The sequence below is a fragment of the Lonchura striata genome, chromosome 2, assembly GCF_046129695.1.
Source record: "Lonchura striata isolate bLonStr1 chromosome 2, bLonStr1.mat, whole genome shotgun sequence".
Classification (NCBI taxonomy): domain Eukaryota; kingdom Metazoa; phylum Chordata; class Aves; order Passeriformes; family Estrildidae; genus Lonchura; species Lonchura striata.
In genome coordinates this window covers 59,468,512-59,490,837 of record NC_134604.1, presented here as the reverse complement: position 1 = coordinate 59,490,837, position 22,326 = coordinate 59,468,512, and the positions used below count along the sequence as shown (strand labels likewise).

Here is a 22,326-nt window from a genome sequence, read left to right as displayed (position 1 = left end):
TCTAATACTTATGGGAATAATAATTAAGAACAACAGCAAAAAATCTCATTGTTAAGTTCCTACACACTGAGATACTAAGCCACCACATTTTTATTTGGGCCTGTTCCCTCACATGGCAGTGAGCTGATTCATCTCGCACCAGCTTAGAGAGTGGAGACATTTAATTCCTACTCCCCTTTTTATGTCTACTTGGGAAGAAATTTCAGGGGTTGATCTGGAATGAAAAATTGCATAAGAGGGCATTAGTACCTTTCCTTCTTACCTACTGTACTGCCTGCTTCCATAGCACACAACATAGCAGTAATTAGATTGTCAGCCACTGTTTGTGCAATAGAAAACACAGCCAAAACACTCTCAAGTTTTAACAAAAAAATCTTCTCTCCTGTGAACTTGTGTAATTGTTCTCCTTGGACGTATTCTGCTAACATCTACCCACTTGAATAACTATACTCATTCTTTGAAATCAAAGTATGACTGACTAATTGCATCCAAACTGTCTTAAGCCCTTAAATTCTGAGCTTTTAAAGACAAAACTGCATCTGATATGCTTTGTGCTGCTCTTGAACTACTTCAGCACACTATGAAGCAAGGAAATAGAAGTAGAAATGGAGACAAGACTTTAAGGATGTCCTTAAACTGACCTTCAGAAAGAACCAACAATGAACACTGAGGAAAAATTTGTCAATGAAGAGGAATATTGTCCCAAGTGTAAACCAAAGCTTCACAATCCCATTTAAGCATTCTTAGAACATTAATCTATTTAGGAAATTAGGACAGAAAAAGACCATTGCTGAGGACAGAAAGTGAAAGTTGAGATGGGTTGGGTTGCTCTGTCCTACTCAGACAGAGATCATATTTCAATTCTGAAAATAACTTCAGAGGAATTTGAGGTGTTTTCTTATTTAAGAGGCTCTGTTGTAGACTTTAGAAGTGTTTATTTTACCATACAGCCACTTCTAAAACAAAGGAAAAAGTCCACCTCCTAATGTATGAGCTAAGAATGTACTGGTAGTTTAATCTCCTCATAATTACCATTTTCACATTTCTTTCAATTGTCATAAATTGAATCTTCCCAGACAGTGTCTGATAAAATTATATAGCTAGCTACAGTACATCAAAGAGGACAAATGAAAGTAAGTTTCATACTCACACACACTGAAAATCTGGTTGACCTAAATAGAAAGAGGTTTTTGTATCTCCTGCCTCTTCTTTTGGAATCTATCTTTGGTTCACGCAGTTAACATCTCTAATTTTCAATTGGAACTGTTTTGTCTGAACATAATGGAAAAGTAAAACAAAGAGCTGAAACAACAATCAGATTGTTAAAGGTTTGTCTTTGCCTGTTGTGTAAAAGATAATGCTGCTGAATTAAAAACACTAAAAGAATTGTAGCGAAGTTGGAGTTTCCCTGGAGGACCTGTGTTAAATGGTCTTGTCCTGAGAAAGTAAAGATCGTACTTCACTTCAGATGTAGACTTAGGAGATGAATGACAAACATTTTCAAGGTCTTTTCTTTTAGAAAGAAAATCCTATCATTGCCGCATGAGAGCTGGCTTGGCTTTTTTTTTTATTTTAAATTTCTTTCAAAATGTTTAGACCATTCTTTAAAAAAAGATTTAATCAATTTTCAGTTTAAAATTCCCAGTGAAGAAAGTAGTATCATTAATTCAAATTTATATTACACACAAGAGATTATATTAATACAACTCTGTGGGATTTCAAATCTCAGACCAGGTCATTTAGAGCTATTTTAAATCTGCATTTTTGTACATGTATAGCCTGTGAAGGTTTTCATTATGTGTTCATGTAACACTAATGCAGTCATGATATGCAGGCCACAATGCCTCTTCACATAGATGACAGCACAGAAGGCACAATTTCACGTATTTTATTTACATTGACAAGGTCGAGGGGTCAGGTTGCTGACTGTGAACTCTCCTGTTAGATGGACCCAGAATATATGCCAGCAGGGAATTCATTGGCAGCTCCCTTAAACAAAGACTTGGGATATTAATGTCTAAGTGGAACAGTTGGGTGCTCACCTCAGCTTTCATTCTGGAGTAAACATTTCACTGTTTGCGACTCACAGTTCTGCCCTGTAGCCAGCAAGATGTGCTGACAATTTCACAAAGAAGTAACGACTACAGAGAGGTGAAACATTCAGAATTGAGGCATTAAGTATTTTCACCTTTTTGGAATATGTAAACCCCATAAAAGGCCTCAGGTTTTACTGCAGTAATGTTGTAAGTTCTGCAGCTAGAGTATGGTGAAGCCGTATTCATTAACAACAAACATGAGCTTGTGAGATTGCCTCACAGTTTACTGAAACTTCACCTTTGTGATACATGAATTAGCCTGTGCTTTACAGGGATGTACAGAATTATAGGGGAGCAACATTATTCCTGTCTTCAGGAAATCTGGCATTTTATTGATGATTTTGAGTCAATAGCACATTGACTTTGGAGGTTATTCTGTGCAATCTTCTGAAGACAGCAAAAGGCAGTCCACTGAGACATAATCATTAGGAAAAGCCAAGTTGTTTATAACTTGTTTATAATTTGTTTATAACTTAAGGAAAAAGGAAACTTACCATCAGATTTTGCTTATCTCTTAAGGTATTAACAGCTCTACTAACATTTTGTAGCTGCCTTTGAGCTGTGGGCTGTATCTGGAAAAGCTTTAGAATATAGGCACATAAGACTGGGGATGGAACTAGTGTATTTTACCCAGTCCATTCTACTAAACAACTTTGTGTAAGTTGCTTAACACACCAGTTATAAAGTCAAATACTAAATACAAACCAGTGAAGTTTTTTTGGCAGATATTTTACACAGTGTTGAGGTGGGTGAAGAGTATACCAAATTTTTTTCAGAGGATCATGACAGCCATGAAGGACACAGGAAGGATACCAGTGAACATACATCTGATGCAAGTACAGGTAAATCAAGTAAAACACAAGTGAGCTGATTATGTGTATCCGAAATAGTGATGCCAGCAGGCCTCATTAATCATCATGTATGATGATTAATGTGTATCAGAAATAGTGAGGCCAGCAGGACCAGATTGTCCCTTGTATTTGACGCTGGTGAGGCTGTACCTTGAATCCTGTGTTCAGCTTTGGGTATCTCAGTACAAGAAGAACATTGAGGTGCTGGAGCATGTCCAGAGAAGGGCAACAAAGCTAGTGAAGGGTCTGGAGCAGATGTCTTATGAGGAGCAGCTAATGAATATGCGGTTGTTCAGCCCAGAGAAAAGGAAGCTCAGGAGAGACCTTATTACTCTCTACAACTACCTGAGAGGAGGACATAGCCACGTGGGGGTTGGACACTTGTCCCAAGTAACCAACGATAGGACAAGAGGAAATAGCCTCAGGTTGTGCCAGAGGAGGTTTCGTTTGAATATTAGAAAAAAATTCTTTCAGAAAGAGCTGACAAGCATTGGAAAAAGCTAGGGAGGTAGAGGTATTCAAAAGACATGTAGGTGTGGTGCTTAAGGACATGGTTTAATGCTGGACTTGGCAGTGCTGTGTAAACAGATAGACTCAATCCAAAGATCTTTTCCACCCTTAGTTAGTCTATAATTCTAAATACACATCCCTGAGTTCCTCAGATTGTAGTATTTACTATCCAGGTACTGTCTTCTTCAGGAGGTGAGATAGCAGCAGGATCTCAATGTGTGGATTTTCTGTGTCTCTTCTTGAAGGGGTCATTGCCTTAGCTGAAGTGCTAACACCTGAAGTGTTAACACTATGCTACGTACTCCCTAAATTCATTAGCTCATACATGAGCATTGTCAATGCATGCTAGGCTTTGTCAATGAATGAGTACCTGTGAAGCCAGTGAAACCCCAGTGTCTGCTCATCCTACTAATTCTGTAAGAAACTTTTGTATCAATAGAAATTATAACAATATATTAAACATATATTGTTATATATCAACAATATTATTACACTTCATGTAACAATATCATTTTGGTATCTAATTCCTGAACATTTGACTTCAGTTCTGCAGACTGCATTGTCTTTCAGGTGTTTTTCAATAGTAACGAGGGATGAGGTTAAGACAGAGGCTGAAAGGACCATGACTACTGTTTTACATCTCCTGAGCACCACTGGAAACCCCAGTATTCTTCTGATGACAAAAATAGTTGTGAAATCCACTGAAAACAGACTGAACTGGTTCACTCACGTTGTTTGTCTGAGTGGTAGAGACATCTCTGCTCTTCTGATGATGCATTACTTGGACATTGAGGCAGGAGGGTTGTTTTTATTTGATTTGTGTAATTGTTACTTCTTTTAACTCTAGAAAAACTAGTTGATCACTAGTTGATCATCCTTCATATAAACAGAATATGTTGACCTACCTGTTAAAATGTTACATATTTCCCCAGTTTTCAGAAGCTCATGATTCACACATAAAAAACAAACAAACAAACAAACAAACAAAACCAACAAAAAACCCCACATGTCATCAAAAAACATCTTTCTGAATCCAGAATGACTTTCTTAGCAGAACTCTACTCCTTGATCTAAAAGTGAAGTATGATGAAGTATCTAATTTTAGAACTGTTCTCATGTGGGCAAAACCAGATGCAGATTTATCAGGCAGGACAAAAGTTTTAATCTTTATTCTCCCCTCCACTTTCCAGTAACAACGGGGAAAGCAGTAACCATTTCCTTCATGTGATGTGGCTGCTCAGCCATGCAGCTTCCCAGTCACATAGGGGTTATAGCTGCTCCTGAGTAAAACGTTCTCTTTTCTTTTTTGAAAAGTGGTTAAGCTATTTTTGTTTAAGATTTCAAAATAAGTGTTCTGCCTGCAGCAGAAATCCAGCATGAAAAATTTCTGCCCAAATTATTAAAGAATGGTGGAGTATCAAACTACTGAAAACAGATGGAGTTTGGCATAAGAAATTACAGATGCTATCACTCATGGCCTTTATACTCTCAAAGCATTTATACCATAACATATATTCAAGTGTGCGCTACCATTCAGCAGAGTTCTCACTTCTCTTACCTTCTGTGCTCCTTAAAAAAAAAAAAAAAATACAGACTTTATGGCAGTAATACTGATCTTCAAGAAACGTACTTCCAAGTAGTTGGAGGCCATTAGGTCAAGCTTCCACTCAGCAATCAGGTGGCAAGAACCTCCTTACCTCAATGTCATTATTTCTTACGAAAATCAATAACAACTTTATCCTTACTCACTGTTTTAGTTCAGTGTAACAGTGCAAACAGCACAGAAAAACTCAGAGACAGAGGGGTCTGAACAGATACCAAGAAAACTAAAGGAGTAGATTTTAATAGACTGAGTTTTAATTTCTTGAAGGAAGTTGCCATACAAACAGATAGCAGGAATCTTTCAACACTCAACAAGAAAGGTAGTAATTACACATTCTGGGGTAGAAAATGAAAATCTATCATCAACACCGTTTGTAGAACAAATTATAGCACTGACTCTTGCTTTTCTTATAAGAGTGCAGAGCAAAGAGTTGGATATTCTAGCAACCACTGGATACAGAGAAAGCCATAATGAATGAAAGTCAATTTAGCAGAACTAGGAGATAAGACACTTTACATTAGAACCTTCATATCTTATTGGTGGATCCATTTATTTTTTTATATCAACTTGGATTAAACAAGGGGACAAATGTAGGATTCAAGCCAACAAAGAAACAGGTGTGCATTTCCATTTTTATTTGATTTATATTGATTTATATTGTTACAAACCAATTTCATAAAAGAGAAGCACCTTCTAGTGCTGACTTACTATAGTGAATTAGAGTGGTTCCATGGATATAATAGTTATATTTGTTCAAAATTGATACACAGTAAGTCTGGCTCTCTCTACATTTACTATTTAAGGCACCTACAGCTAATTTGGGAAAACAACTCTAAAGTTTTAATCCAAGGAAACTGATTTTGCCTAACTGAAATGATGCAGAAGTATCCTCTTAATCTTAGGAAAATCAAGGGTAAGGAAGGCCTACATCCACTAATGGGTTGACTTTTCTGTTAGTATCACTAGATGGAATCCACACAACTAAGGAATTATATGAATTCTAAAAGACTATAAGATTCTTTTTTGTTTATTCACATTCTCTGGACATAGTTTCAAAGGAGTTTAATGTTAGACCCACCCTCTAGACAAAGCTTTAACAGCAAATAAAGACTGACTTACTCCTATTACTGTAGTCCAGCCAGACCATTTCAGTAAAATTCAGGCCTCAGTGCATTTAGTGGGAGATTTCCTAAGAAGTTTAGATGAAGCCAGGATTTCATCTCAGCTTCTGTCTTCTGGTGTAGCACTGACTATAACTAGGCAGAGATGATGCATTGTTCTTTATAGTCTGCACCTGTGTTTTGCAGCTAGACCTACCCAGCAAAGTGCTTGACAGCTACTAGAGAGAAGAGTCTGCAAACTGTCAACTCAGAGGGATGCTTTTAGAGCTTGCACTCTTTGGAGTGAGCTCTTTTCTGTTTAATCGAAGGAAAAGTATTTTTGTTAAGAAACTTGAAATTCCACATAAGAGTGCTGTTAAGTCAGGGAATGAAAATATGAAATTGCTGTTTGTTGCCGGTGCTGTAAATCTTGCTGAAAGCCTTCACAAACACACCAGATGCAGACTGCTAAATCCTTCCACTTCATGACAGCACTGAACCACTGACAGAATCACGCTTTCCACAGAGGGGATTGAGCAAGTACCAGATATGTAAAGCCTGTATGCATCACTTATGATTAGCAAGTGAGGCAGATGCCATACTCAAGCAATAATGTTAATATTGTACAGCCAGATAAAAATGTCACATGTATACAAGAAAAAGCTTGATTCTATGCATTCACACTATTACATTAAATTTTGAGTGCTGTCAGGACTGAGTGGCCTAAAAACAGTGCAACATTCAAGTTGTGCATCTAAGTGTTTGTGTATACATGGATACATGAAACAAAATTACCATATCCATAATTATGCACAGAGATAACAATGTTTCCGTTATATCTTTCATAGCAACAGTTTGAAAATCGGTAAGTATAGTTTTCTCTTGCTGCAGATGGAAAGTTGAGAGGCTGAACTCCAGGCTGAATGTAAAGTTTTGGCAAAGTTGATTAATTCAGAATTTTAAGACAATGCTTTAAAAAGCAAAACATTTTATAGATACATGACTCAGAAAGGGCTGAAAATTAAAGCACTTAGTGTGAAATTACTGTGAAAACACTGTGAATCTGTACAAAACTGAAATGTCTCCTTATTTTCAGCATAGCATAAATCTATTCAGCATTCAGGTTATGCACTTAATTGCTTGCGTATCTGTCACTATTTATTCTTTTTCATATAACAAGAAAAATGTAGTCTTTGAATTTAATATCCCAGATTGCTAAGATATATTCATAAACCATTCCATTGTGATTTTGCCTCACTGGCCTTCTAGTCTGTTCCAACAGACCTTCTTGCTACTTAGCCTATCTTTAGCCGCCAGCATTTGTGATTTCCAGCTTACAAGAAATTAGGGCAATATCCATAAAAGGATATTTCAATTTAGTTTATCCTGCCTTAGACCCAGAAAACAGATTCACAGACCTATATTAGGTACTAAGAATATAAATTATACCTAACCGATACCCTAGCCAACAGAAAATGCTAAAGATCGTGAAATTTCAGCTCTTGTGTTTAATGTACCTAACACTGAGCTGCAGAAACGTCTAGGATGAGACCAAAATTCCTTGTTCATAATATCTTGTGGGGGCTTAGAAGTCTAGGTTGTTTATGTTTCAACTGATGCTTAGCTCCCACTTTAATGACTTTCCTTTGGGATAATTATTCAGTGCTTGAAACATGCAGGAAATGGGAGGTTTACGGGAGCAAAACTCTCCCGGCTGAGAAAGCCAAAACCTGAAGTACAGCTGATAAAGGTGGTGGCTTCACTCTGGCTTCTACTTCCACAAAGGTCTCTCACCGTCTTTCTACAGGTGCCGAGATCCAAGTCTCAACTGGATTTTCCTTGGAATTAGGCTTAGTTATCGTGAAAGCTTCAGCCTTCCACAAATTATTCTAAAATTTACTCCTGTGCTTTTACTTAGATCCAAGAGCATTACCTTTAACTGGAATAAGTCCGTTTTGAAGTCTATTTCTGCAACGTGACCTTTTACAAAAATCTCACATCTAAGCCAAACGTCACTCCGGAGTAACTCAAATTCCTCCTGAACTACGAAATGCCTGGATCCCGAGAACGCAGGCGAGGGGCGGCAGCGGGGCAGGAGAGCCGTGAGAGACCAGAGGTGGAAAACCTTCGGCGCTCGAATCCACCTCGGCGGCCGCTGCCCGCGCCTGCTCTCCGGGTTCTTTCAAACGTTTCCAGCTGTGGATTCAGCCCCCTCTGATAAAAACAAAACAAAACAAAAAACCCACGCTGTCCTGGCGGCTGACCCCGCACTCTCCCGAGGGGCCGCTCCAGCAGCTCCCGGCCCGCGCCCGCCCGGCCCCGGTTTCCGGCGGGACTTTGTGCGGCTGCGCCTCCCGTCCCCCGCGCTCGGCCGGCCGCGGCGGTGCCGCTCTGCCTGCCCCGGCCGTGCCCGCCTCCCTGCCCGGGCCGTGCCCGCCTCCCTGCCCCGGCCGTGCCCGTCTCCCCGCGCTCTCCATGCCGTCGCGGGTGCTGTGCCTGGGCGGCGGGCCCGGGGGTCCCGCTGCGCGCAGGGTCCGCCTGCTCCTGCGGCAGGTGGTGGGCGGCGGCGCGGCCGCGGTGCAGTGCGGCCGCTCCGAGGTCAGGGCGCTGCGCAGCTCAGGTAACCCACCTCGGCCCCGGTGTCTCGGCCCCGCTGCCTGCAGCAGCCCCGGCGCTGCCGCCGCGCCGCGGGGAGCGGGGAGGCCAGGCCGGCAGCACCCACCGCCCCGCGGGCCGCGGCTTGTCCAGGCTGCGCTGCCGCCCTGTGTGTCCGTGTCCGCGAGTGCGGGGGCTCCGGAGCGGGGCAGGGGAGCTGGCGAAAAGTCTGGAGTGCAGGTCCCATGGAGGCGCTGGGGTTGTTTGGCCTGGAGAAAAGGAGGCTCGGGGGGACCTCATCTCTTCTCTAAAACTTCCTGAAAGGAGGGTGTAGCCAGGTGGGGGTTGCTCTCCCAGGTAACAGCTGACAGGATGAGAGGGCATAGCCTCAAGCTGCACCAAGGGTGATTTAGGTTGGACTTGAGGAAGGATTTCTTCACAGGAGCGGTGATTAAGTATTGTAATGGACTTCCCAGGGACGTGGTGGAGTCGCCGTCCCTGGAGGTGTTTAAGGAACGACTGCAGGTGGCACTGGGTGCTACGATCTGGTTGACATGGTGGTGTTTGGTCATAGGTTGGACTCAATGATCTCAGAGGTCTTTTCCAACCTGGCATGAGGGGAAAGGGCAGAGATCAGTCACTGGCTTGCAGAGACACATACTGTGGCTTGTGATAGCTCCTGGTCAAAGCTCTTCAGCCACAGTGAGGCAGGGGTCAGCCTGTGAGAACCACCCTGCTCTGCAGAACGTCTGTCACATCTCGCCATGCTTTCTGTTCCTGCATCACATGGCTTCCTCTTTTGGCTGGGGCAGAGCCTCAGTGTTCGTGTCGGGCTGCCAGGGCTGGTGCGTGTTCAGACAGTGTTCTGTGCCGGCAGCATATGGTAATGAGATAGAGGGTTGACCTTGAGCCTGCAGATGTCATGAAGGATGACCTGAACTGCCCTGGAATATCCTCTGGTGACCTTTGAGACAGGTGATGGTCTTGTGCAGAGCAGAAGTGGTGTCGGGGAAGGGTGACATATGCCTGTGGTAACTTACACTTCTCAGGATGAATGCCAAAGCAACAAAGCTCCTAAGTACAGAGTGAGTGATGAGTAGTGATCTGCAGGTAGTGCTGATGGGGAGTACTTGCTCAAGCTCTTAATTGCACTCCTTTAATCCCATTTATCACCATTTTAATATTTTTAAATATTTTTATTAGTTAACCAATTTATTTATTTGTTTAGTTTCTGAAAATTTACTCAAGAAGGAAGTAATTGGGAGATCAATAGCCATAAAATTCCTTCAAGAATTTGTGAATAGATAATATCTTATTTGTGAAAAGTACTGAAAAGACTAGAGTTATTTGTATATTTAAGAGTTATTTGTATATAAAAGACTAGCTGGGTTTGTTTAGCCTGGAGAAAAGGAGACTCAGGGGTGACCTTATCACTCTCTACAACTCCCTGCAAGGTGGCTGTAGTCAGGTAGGGGTTGGTCTCTTTCTCCAAGCAGCAACTGACTGAACTAGAGGACAGAGTCTCAAGCTGTGTCAAGGGAAATATAGATTGAATATTTGGAAAAAAAATTTCACAGAAAGAGTGATAAAGTACTGGAATGGCCTGCCTTTGGAGGTGTTGCAGTGACCATCCCTGGATGTGTTTAAAAAAAGACTGGATGTGGCACTCGTTGCCATGGTTTAGTTGAGGTATTTGGGCATGGGTTGGACTCCGTGATCTTGAAGGTCTCTTCCAACCTTGTGATTCTGTGCATTCTATTAAGCATCAAACAGAGTAGCGTGAATGAAAACAAGTTAACAATGAAGTGAGTCAAGTAGAACAAGCATCTGAAGAAGGTAGCTCAGCACTTTTCAGCCCTTTGTTGGGACGAGTAACCTTAAGAAGAAAAAGAAATTTAGCAGCGTAAAGTGGTAGCAAATGCATCATTGCTAAAAATATTTCATCACTTTAAATGTGCTGTGGAATGCAACTGAGTTTAAGTCAGTGATATTTGTGAATACATTCTGTATATATGTAAATAGTAGGAGTATTCACAGTTACAATCAATGATGGTAGGAGTTTTGGTAGAAATATTTAAGTCTCAAAGCACTAGAGAATCTTGTAGATACTTTTAGGGATATTGGCCCTCCTGACACCTGAGACATCACACTCTTTGTAGTGGTTCCCATTTTTTCTGTGAATTTGAATCAGAAGCTGATTTTATTGAGAATATAAAGACTTTAGATAGGGTTTTCTTGTATGACATACAGGATTCTATTTTTGGTAACAATTTCCCATTGGTAACACATTCTTCATTGCATCAGTTTCCAGGTAATAATTACAGAGTTTCACAACATGTCTCTTAATCACTTCTACCCCAGGAAGCAGTTACCCGTGTCTGTCTCTCCCATGGTTTCTGCTTTATTAGGCCTAAGATACCAGGCTCCTATATAAATTCCATTGTACACTCTGTCTTACTCTCCATATTTGGGACCTTGATGTTTAGAATACTGCATTTTTTGCTGTTTTATTTTGTCGGTGTTTTTAAAATGAATTTTTAAAATGTTTGTGTCCTCTTGCAGACCCTAGCACTTTTTTTAGGATACTGAAGTTACAAAGAATGATCTGATTTTTTTTTGTGCCACATGTGTTTTTGCTATTTCTGTGCAGCTAATGTAATTACAGTTCATGTTGTAAGTGGTGTTGAGGTTTCATAAATAAATAAACAAAACGTGTCTTAAAAGGCTGGAAGCTGTTAACAGTCAACCAAACAGCAAATTGTTGTGTATGCAGTAATTTGGATGTGATGTCCCTGCCAGGCCAGGGTTGAAATCCCAAACAGGATTTACTGTTTGACCTGGTACCTTTTGAATGTAAGGGAGCAACTGTTGCCTGATGTTGTGCTGTTACATGTGAAGAAGCCATCCTTCTTAGCTTTTCAGCTCAGTCTTTGCAAAGTGAACGTGGCTTGCTGGTTCGCTGGGGGCTATGGAGGAATCACTAAAGCTGCCAAGTGGTAAAGCTTTAGAGAAATCTCAAAAGTGAAAGAGACTGCAGGACAAAAGGGTGATGGGAATGTCTAGGAAGGGTTTGGGGTTGCACAACGTAATTAACAAGGGAAACAATTTATAGTAGCAAGTGTTGTAGAAGGCTGACTGTCAGAATCCTTTTAAATGTGGGTTTCATGTTTCCTTGTCGCTGTCAAGTCAGGGATGGGAACAAAAGACTCCAGTTTTCAGAAGGTGAACAGAAGGCGTTTAATAGAAATTAGCATGTCTTTTATAACCTGAGACTTGATTTGGCCTAAAGCAAAAATCTCTCACACTCTGTGAGAGAAATGGAAAATAGCACACTCTGGAAAATCGTATCTATAAACAACCTGTGTAGAAAGAGAGATAATAATTGTTTTAATTCTTTCCTCTGAGCTTTCTCACAGCTTCCCAGGAAAATCCAGGAAAATCCTGGGAGAGCTATGTCTCTCTCTGTTCAGAGGATATGTGATTACCACATTTCCTTCTAAAAGACTAAAAAGTATCAAATTTTTGTAGACTGTAGATTTTTGTAGACTTGCTATGAATTAGTTTAAATGGACTATGAGCTGGATAAAATGGAGTTCTATGTAACTCAGTTCACATTTATTTAGTTATTTTAATCTGTATGTAATATTAATGTTTTTACAAAGTTGACAGAATACACAATATTGGAGTTGCTTTAAGGGATTACAGGGACCAAACACTAAAATTGATGTAAACGAAAGAGTTGGAAAAAGAAAAACCATTGCAAATCAGATAGTACAGGCAAAGGAAGGTCTCTTGTGTGCTTTGCTGCTCAGTGTACATAAAATAACTTATGCTTTGTCATTTGTGTAGGCCAAAATATGTACTAGCTACATTTGCTGTTTTCTGTAGCATTGCCTGTCCAGGTTCACTTCCTCTATTTTCCTTATGTGAAATTTTTGGTCAATTCCAATTCCTAATCAAACTTGTATTTAAAGCCTAAAAGATCTCAGTAGTACATACAAGTGTACTTGTATGTATATCTGCTGAGTAAAACGCAGTCACTTGTGAAAATGCATTGCACTTCAGAATCCTGTAATGTTCATCATCATTGTACAGGATGTAAAAGATTGTGGTAAAAATCGATAATTTGAAAGAAGGCTATGAATTTGATTGTGTGTTTGTAAGTGGTTCTTTTTTCCAGGTTTGTCATTGTCAAAAGACTAAAGATCTGTTTGATGATGGATGTAAATGCTTTCTGGCATGTTGCCTTTTCCAGTTTTACCTGTGTCATTATCTTTGTTGAGGTTCACTTGTTGACAGCTGTGAGTGTGTTTCTGACAATATTTTTTTTCGCTGGCAAAACTTATTTTTAGAGAGACTTCATTCTTTCTTCTTTCTCATGACATTCCTATAATTGTTCATTGCCTCCGTAGTTGTACTTAGGGGACTGCATTGTGGTGACTGAAATGATTCCAGGGATTTGATTTATGGTGAGCCTTGTGTACAGTTGTTGCGTCAGCACAACTCAGAAGGCAATAAATGGGGATGGGAATTTTCAAAGCCAGTTGTCTGAAAGTTTGCAGAGTTATGCCTGGGTTATTTCAAATTATTCTAACATTTAGAAAAGAAAAGGTTAATGGTAAAAAAAAATAGTGTATTTTATTAGACATGCTGATGTAGCTGGAACAAAGGGGTAAAATGTCAGGTCATCTTCTGTAGGGCTTCACTTTTGGTATATGACTGGATGTCAGTAAGTAGTTTCTGAGTGTTAATATTTGCCTGTTGTTTGAAATGTATTTTTTTCTGTTAAACAACTGTTACAGGCCTGATATGTGTTGATGTGTTCTACAACTTGTGCCCAGCTTAATGTGTAAGATTGAAGTTGTAGCGGCTTGTCATACTCAGGGACTCAGGATAGCTGTAGGCAATGCCATAGATAATTTTAAAGCTGTTTTGTCACTTTTGGATAGCTTTTCAGTAAATGTGAAATTTCAAAAACATTTATGTTGATTTTCAGTTGCAGATTCTTTTTGATTGAAATTCATTTTTGAAATTATACTAATGTACTTGTTATCTAAGCTCAGATTAGAATGGATAGTCTGGTTTTTCTCCACTGAGCAAAATGTAGTTCAGAAACCTTTGTACAGTTTGAAAACACTCTGAGCTAATTTTCCACAAAAGTAGCACTGGCTACAGAAGGTTTGAAAGAGAGTACTGGCGATGTGGTGGGCATCTTGTCACTGTGTGACTAAGAGGAGCTGGTGGATAGTGCTTTCTACAGACAGCTAGCAGTAACCTCCCACTCATGAGCTTTCATGCTGAAGGGGAATTTCAGCCATGCAGACATCAGCTAGGAGAGCAATCTGGCATTGTGCGTGCATTCTTGGTACTTCCTAGGCTGTGCTGGTAAAAATTTTGTAACTCAGATGCCAGAGTCAGGGTTAACTCTTCACTTTTCTGCTGCTTTCAAGTAGGGAAGAGCTGTGACCAGTTTGGTCACAGGGAGCAACCTGGATCTCAGTGACTGGAGCATGAATGAGTTGCACGTCTGGATGAAGGCTGGGAAGGTGAGCAGCAGAATTAGGATCTTGGAGTTGAGGATTGCAAACTTTCACTTTCAGGTGATTAGTAGGTAGAATCTTTTGGATGACAACCATGAAGATGGAAGATACACACAAGAGCTTGAAAATTTCAAATTAAAACTTAATGACAGCTCAGGAATGAACCGTTCAGCAGTAGCAGAAGGCCTTTTTGGCCAAGCAGGGAACTTCTCAATGACCTAAAAAACAAAAGGGGAACATATGAAAGAGCAAGTAAGGACAGACAGGAGTGTAAAAGTGCAATTTAGTGTGTACGGACAAAACCCCTACCATCTTGCCAGAGTGCAGACATTTAGTCCAGAAGGATCCTGATGAACATGAGAACTGGGACAACAGAAACATCAGAAAGTTTAGGAAGTAGGAAGGTCTGCCAGTGGACTAATTGTTGCTGGGAAGGGACAGGCTGAGTAGCAGCTTTGGTGATGAGACAGAGTGAAAATTTAACATGGTAGAAATCCATTTGGATTTAGGTGAAATGTACCACTTTGAGCTTGCTGACATAAGTAAAATATGCTGTTTAGTCTAGTAACTGCAACACTAACAAAGTTATCCCAGCTAAAGAGAAAAGAATACAAATTTCCACACTAAAAAAATAAGAAATAAGAAAGACTCTTCAGACCTTGAAACAGACAGGGCAGAGTGACCCAAGAGTTCTTTCCATACTTTCTAACAAAAACTAAGTACAAGTGTAACTAGCTGTAAGTGTAATGCAAAATCAACAAAATGAATATGCATGAACCTATGTGAAATTCTATAAATTTAAAAATTAATAAAAGTAATTAAAAAAATCAAGAATTCTCAGAAATGCGCATGTCCATTAAAGAACAATGAATCCCCACATGCGTCCAGTGCTGTTAATAAACCATACCATTCTCTACAAATCTTTATTAAAATTGTGGCATTTTTAATTTTTCATCCGTGTTTCAGTGATGAGGCTGTGGGATTGCAGTGACATCTGGTTGAATACAGCAGGAGAAGAGATTGGCTAGAGTGGCTGTGGAACATCTGTCCTTGAAGGTTTTTCAAATTCAGTCAGAGCCACAGCTCATCAGATCTAATCTTGGTGGTAAACTGATGTTGAGGTTGAAGATGACCACTGTTTCTGGAGTGTTTTGATGTTTGATGAAATGAGCAGCTCAATACCTCTCTCACATGGTAAATGTATTATGAAGAGATATTCTGGAATTTATCAAGTCTGTGTAAGATCATCGTGGTAGTAAACATTAACTTTTCACCACGTAAGACTTCTGTAATTGAGCATTATCAGACTCCCTACTTTCAGGGTATTGGCCCAAACAAATAATAGCTCTTGCTAAGTAAAGATTGTATGCTTTCTGCATGGCTGGATGATAGAATCATAGAACATGCTGAGTTGGAAGGGACCCTCTAGGTTCATTGGGTCCAACTCATAGCTCTGTGCAGGACACCCCAAGAGTCACACCATGTGCCTGAAGGGCATTGTCCAAAAGCTTCTTGAGCTCTGTCAGCCTTGGTGCTATGACCACTTCCCTGGCAAGCCTGTTCCAGGATTCAAACACCCTCTGGGTGAAAAGCCTTTTCCTAATATTCAGCCTAAATCTCCCCGACAGCTTCAGGCTATTTCCCCAAGTCTTATCACTGGTCACCAGAGAGCAGAGATCAATGTCTGTTAAGATTGTGCATTCATGTTATTGATCTTCTACTAATGCAGAAAAATGAAAAATGTTATCTTTCTCGAGTAAATACCAAGATTTTGGTTTCATGACACCTTGGACTATAACCAGCAAAGACACTCATTAGCCAGCCCGAAACAGACAATTGAAAAATCTAATGTTAGCTTCAAACCTGAAAATAAAAAAAAATAGGTCTAAAAAGAACATTGAGTAGAGACTGAGTAAAATTCAAATTTTATATTTGAAATAGTTGTTTCAGTTTTTTAGAGGGAAAGATTTTCTTTTGCCCATAAAAAACCCAAAACTTTAGTAGATTTTTTTGCATAGCTGAGAGATAGGTTTTGTTGTGTAAGCATTTCATCTATTTCAGTCAGCAGCAGCTCTCAGACTGCATGCGGCATCCTGTTGACAGGAGCTGAGCTCCACCTCTACTATGTGTGAAGGCACTGGTGGTCAAGGAACATCCTGAAACCTTGTGAGTGGAGGGAATATATTTCTGTCACTCATATTCATGTGTTTGAGAGGTTTCCAATACTGATATGAGGTGCAGAATAGGTAACATTGTTGCTCAATTAATGTAATATTTGCAGCCATAATGATGCTATGAAATGTAAAAAATAAGTAAGTGACAGGGCTGCCTTTTTTTTTTCCTCCCCTGAATAGTTTATTTGGTAAAGTTAAGGAAAAAGAATAAACCTGGAAAGTATAATTTCTGTTTCTTCAAAATAAGTCAGCTCTTCAAGGATAGTAAGAGCTGACATTCTTCTCTGTTTCTTTATGGAAGTGTGCTGGATAAATACCAGATCAAAGCATAATTTCCCCCCCTCCTTCACATAAAAATGAAATTATGACCTTGAAATATGTATTTTAATATAATATAGATTTCAGATTTTCCTTTAACAGGTGTGGTTTTATCACATAGAAATTATTGTTAGCAGAGCTTAATGCCTTCCCAGTTTTAGTATGTTCTTGCTGTTGCAGGCTCTTGAAACCAGATGGATGGTCTGTGTACAAGTGAATGTGCAGTATACTAAGGAGATTGTGTTAATCTCACCTATTTTCAGGACTAAAGAGGCCAGAAGGCAATAAATTCAGCAACCTAAAAACATAATGTTCCTGAAGCTTCATTCTACTGTCTTACAAAAACACACATAATACAAATATGATTTACATATGAGATTGGAACTATTTGTGTTGTGTACTCAAAACCCTAAATACATGTATAGATCTCTTCAGGTTGTTTTCTTTTACAGTAGGATTGCTTAATTTCTTTAATTTAAAATAGCCTTTTCAAATATATTAGTTTTATTCTTTTTTTATTGATGTGTTATTTTACAGAAAAATGGCAAGTAGAATAAAAGTTATTTCTACTTTGTAAGTTCTTAATGTGTAGTTGATATGCAATCTGTTTATGTATGACCAGCGTTGCTGTAAATAATTTAAACAGCAGTGGCTTTTTCTTTTCAGCATACAGGAATAAATAGTAGGATTAGGGAATAGTCTCTTCTTGGGAGGTGGAGATGTAAGGAGGGAGAGTTGGTGTGGTACTTTCTAGCTTTTAAGACCAGTCAAACCTGCCAAGTGCATAGCAAGACTGCATGTTCAGGAAACCTTCTCACTGAGATTGTAACATCACATCATCCAGAGTGGGTCAGAACAAAGGTCCATCAAACCTACTGTTCCATATTGGCTAACAGTGAGTAGGAGATGCTGGGGAAGAATAAAAGCACAGGCTGTTCATGCAGGGGTGCCCTGCCAAAGTGCCTTCCCAGCCTCTGGCTGCCTCCTCTGCAGCTCAGGGGCTTGGAGCTGGAGATGCTGCCTTTCTATTCAGGCTGAGTAGAAGAAATAGGCCTGCTTGTCTGAAGAGCTCTTCTCAGTTACTGTAAAAAAACAGATACAGACAATAATATTTCTTCTGTCTAAAATGTAGGTCTAAAAAAGAGAGCATATTACTTAGTGCTCTGCAATTACTGGGTAGCTATATGTCCATATATACATTTCTATAATGCCAGAAATGCATTATAGAATGCATTTCTGTCTTTTTCAGATGCAATAGAAAGAGCTCATTTCATGTATTGGAGCTGTTTTCATATATCTTTTTTTTTTTTTTTTCCCAGGAAGTCTCTTCAGGGTTGTGTTACTAGTTTCAATCTTTATGTGCTGCCAATTTTTTGCCCCTGTTGCGTAGGTTCTCAAAAAAACCTCATGTGTCTGTATGCCATCTGCCCTGTGAATGGGATGTCCCCTTTACCTTTTGGGTTTTGGCTAATGTGGCTCTTGTTTTGTTTCAGCAGCCATGTTTTTTTGCATGTATTATTCACTGCTTGTAGCCCACTGTTCTCAAAGACTCTGGTATCTAAGGTTACTGTTTTCTCAGTGGGACACAAGAAAGCAGAAGCACATCTTCACTGCTTGCACAAGCAAGCCTGATACAGTCTACACAGTCTCCATCAAAAATTGCTGTGGATATAGCTCTTGTCCACAATAGTGTGGGAGTAGCTTGTGGAATGGGTTACAGTATATGTGGGCAGTTCCATAATTTGCCATGTAGTCAAACAATTTGGGATACATGTGTTCAAATTACGGGTTTTGCTGACTTAACACCACCATTTTACCAAGCAGGCTGTTATCAGTCCCTTGCCAGCTGGTGAAACACTAGAAAGAGCCTGTCCAGAATGACATCTCTGTTCAAAGGGTTTGGAAATGTAGTGGAAATGGAGTAACCAAACATGAGTTTTTAAACAACTACAGAAGAAACAAATTGAGATGAGAAAATGTAGCCCAGGTGTAAATGCATGATAAGATTAGTGGGTTAATCCTCCCTGTGCTCATTTAGCTAGGAAAATGGACTTTGCTGTCTTGGTTTATTATTGCTTAAGGTTCTATTAAACACTGCTAATATTTTTGCTTTTTGGACAGATGCAAGCTGGAGGCAACATTTGTGTCCAGGCAGCAGCATACAATTAAAAGCTGAATACCCTGTGTGCTCAGCTCTCACCACATCTTACCTATAGTTCTCTCCCAGTCCATTTTTCATGAAAGGGTCCATTTTTTTGTAGGGTCCATTGATGTCTGAAATACTTGTGGGATTTTTGAACATGGTTAGATGTGTTGATCAAGGGTTAGCCTGATATGGACTGACATAAATACCACCAGAAGTGATGTATTTTTCACCTATATGAAACTTGGTTTTGATTTGTTTGTTTTTGTTTTTTTTAATGAAGTATAGGAAATCAGCTAAGGCTTTTGAGTACTGGAGTACTGTGCTAATTAACTAGGTAATTGGAATTCTATCCTGTAGATGTTATCATCATCCCAGTGTATTGGAAAAGTTTGACATCTTGTTGTTTTGGCATCTTGGCCCTACTGGGTTTTGGAAGACTGTGTATGCATGAAATGGTGTTTACTACTGAGCTGAGGTAATTTCAGCTAGGAGCTAATTAATCATATACTCTTCTCTCATTGCATTTTGCCTGGGGAATTCTGAGAAAATAAACTGTCACTAATTTCTTAGGGATATGTAAGGAAACCTGCTCTTTTTAGAATGTTAAAGTTGTTCCAGGCTGAGTTAATGAGAGAGATGTCAAGTTTTGCAGGAAGCAGTGGGCTTTTCATCAACTTGGAGGCATTTTTTTTCATAGAACCATAGATGAATAGAATATGCTGAGCTGGAAGGAACCCACAAGGATCATCAGCTCCTGGCCCTGCATAGGAATTTGTCCCAGGAATCCCACCATGTGCTTGAGAGCCAAACACTTCCTGAGCTCTATCAGGCTGTGACCACTTCCGTGGGGAGCCTCTTCCAGTGCCCAACCATACTCTTGGTTGAAGAGCCTTTTCCTAAATCTCCCGATACAGCTTCATGCCTTCCTGGTCTTCAGAGATGAGAGATCAGTTCTTGCCCCTGCCCTTCCCCTCATGAGGAGGCTGCAGACCACAATGAGGTCTCTTCTCAGTCTCCTCCAGGCTGAACAAGCCATGTGACCTCAGCCACTCTTCATATGGCTTCCCCATATCCCATCAGCATGGATAGCCCAGATTAAAAAAGTATAGTGCCCTGCCATGATCCCTATTAGCTGTTCCCATTGAGAAAGGGTGAGCTTGGAACTGCAAGAAAGGGAAAGGGAGATGATGCTTAGTCAGTAAAATAGTTTTTCTTACTTTAAAACTCGAAGAAATGGGCAAAACACTGGGATAGCCAAAGACTAGATTTTAGTCCCTGCAGTTCTGTGTCTATTGTTCAGTGACTTTAATTTCTGTAAGAGTTCCCAGAGTCAGGACTAGGGCTCTAAACTATGGCAGGACTTTCTTTCGGACTGTGTTTGAATGCTTCAGGCTGGAGAGTGCACAGTACTCTTTGGTGCATCTAAAATGAAAATTCAGCAAGCACCAGAAAAGGAGCTACAGCTGCCTAATTGTTAGCTTAGCCCAGCTCTGTTTGGAACCATTCTACTTCTCAGCTCTTGCACAATCAAATAAGGATTGATTGCTTAGTTCTGGCATGGTGAGTGGGAACTGCCTGATTCTGCTTGCCTTGAGAACCAGGGATGAATCCTTTTCTGCATTTTATACGGCAGTACTCTGTCCCACTTTCTGGCAAGCTATTGGAGCACTGTATTGCTCCAACTGTATTGTTGTATAATACATATTTATATTGTATTGCATAAAATGTGGGAGCAATCACCAGCCTACTACTTTTTGCCAATATTTTAGGGAAGAATGGAGGGCTGATATTTGGACTCCAGAAGCAATGTAAAGACACATGTGCAGACATGTATGTCAGGCTGTGAATCCTAGTCTCTGAATTCTAGTCAAGCCCTTCAATTTGGGAGGAAATCAGCTGTAAGCCTTTCTTCACTGCTTCACTGCTTCCTGTTTGTTACTGTAGGTGATTCTACTCTGGCTGTTATAAATCTTGTAATTTCTTATGAATTGTGTGAGCCATTTCAGAACCTGGGAATTCTCAATCCTGTGAGATGAGCAGTAACATCTGGGAATGCTGGAAAAGTACTGAATTTGAGTGTAAAACTAGAGTCATGGCTGACTGAAAGGAGAACTACTGCATGTGTGGGAGGAGTTTTAATTGCCTCTTTTAATATGGGCAAGCTGCTTCTCTAGCACCTCCCTTTCCGGTTCCAGCATTGGTCTTCCAAACTGTTTGGCTTCTTTCATGGTGCTGGCAGTAGGCAACTGTAGATTGGGTCCTCTTGGATGGCATGGGACAAGGGGCAGTTCTACAGGGGGATTGGATCCCTGTTTCATCTTGTTTGTGGGCTCTGTACTTTCTGCATCTCACTTCTGAGAAAAGCATAAACACATGAGACAGTTCCAAAACTTGGCCTCAGTTCATGGAAAGGAGGTATAATTAGTGTTGTGGCAAAAATATACCCCTGTGCAGCAGTCTTATTCCAGCAATCCTCTCCATCCTCACACATGCACTACAGTGCAGTGGAGGTGGTGTTATCTTTAGCAACAGTAATGGGAAAAATTCCATTTTGCTAGAGTCATCTTAGTTTAATGGTCTTAATAGTTGTGAACTCATTTGTGGGGCCCAAACTCTTGAAAGAAAATAAACTTTGGTGTTCTTACTAGCCCAGTCCTCATTTTCCTGGGTTTTGGGCATTGTGCTGTTTTTCAGTGTGACTACTGCTGTGTCAGTGCTTGCCCATTTCTGTACTGCAAACTAGATTTCACTGTTGATTTCCATGAGATAGTGCACAGGGCATGCCCTGCAATTTAATTCAAGTCTGTGGTTGCAGAAAGACAAATAAGACAGGCAGGTCCTAGTGAAGAGACCATTAAGTAAAATGGCCAAATGCTTTCAGTTTGTTGAAACCAGAGCAAGAAGTAGTGCTTGAGACCACTCAAACTTTGGAAAGGTGCCAGGTTCTGCAGATGTATAGTCAGAGAATGCAGGAAGGGCCCACTGGCATGAATATGTCACTTTGTACCTCCAACAGATACTGTTCCAGGCTGCTTGAAAACTCATCATCACCCCTACAACTGTTTGTCACTGATAACTTTACAGGCAAACATGTTAAAGTTTTCATTTCAGTACGTCAACAATGGTAGCTGGAATTATGTTCTACACTGGGCTTGATTTCCACCACTCCAAACAGCTTAAGGTTTTAAGAGCAGCAATTAAAAAAAGAAAAAAACAGGAAAAAATAATATTAATTGCATGTAAATTGTCCAAGCACCTGATCTACTGAAAAGCAGCAGAATCTAATTAGTAAACACAAACACATTAGAGGCTGCTTTGTGAACATATAGTCAGCCTCGCCACAGTAGGCCTATGATTTAAATTTTAAGGACTTTAAATACTTTAAAGTATGTA

The 22,326-nt window shown here is 40.1% G+C and overlaps 1 protein-coding gene across 1 annotated transcript in view; it reads left to right on the top strand.

The window, feature by feature from the left end:
- The first annotated feature begins 8,660 nt into the window (after positions 1-8,660).
- Positions 8,661-22,326, top strand: part of VWA8 (von Willebrand factor A domain containing 8) — a 184,539-nt gene continuing 170,873 nt past the window's right edge. Inside the window, exon 1 of the mRNA XM_021530815.3 lies at positions 8,661-8,780. The gene's annotated coding sequence lies outside the window, so the exon portion shown is untranslated. The remainder of the gene's footprint in view (positions 8,781-22,326) is intronic.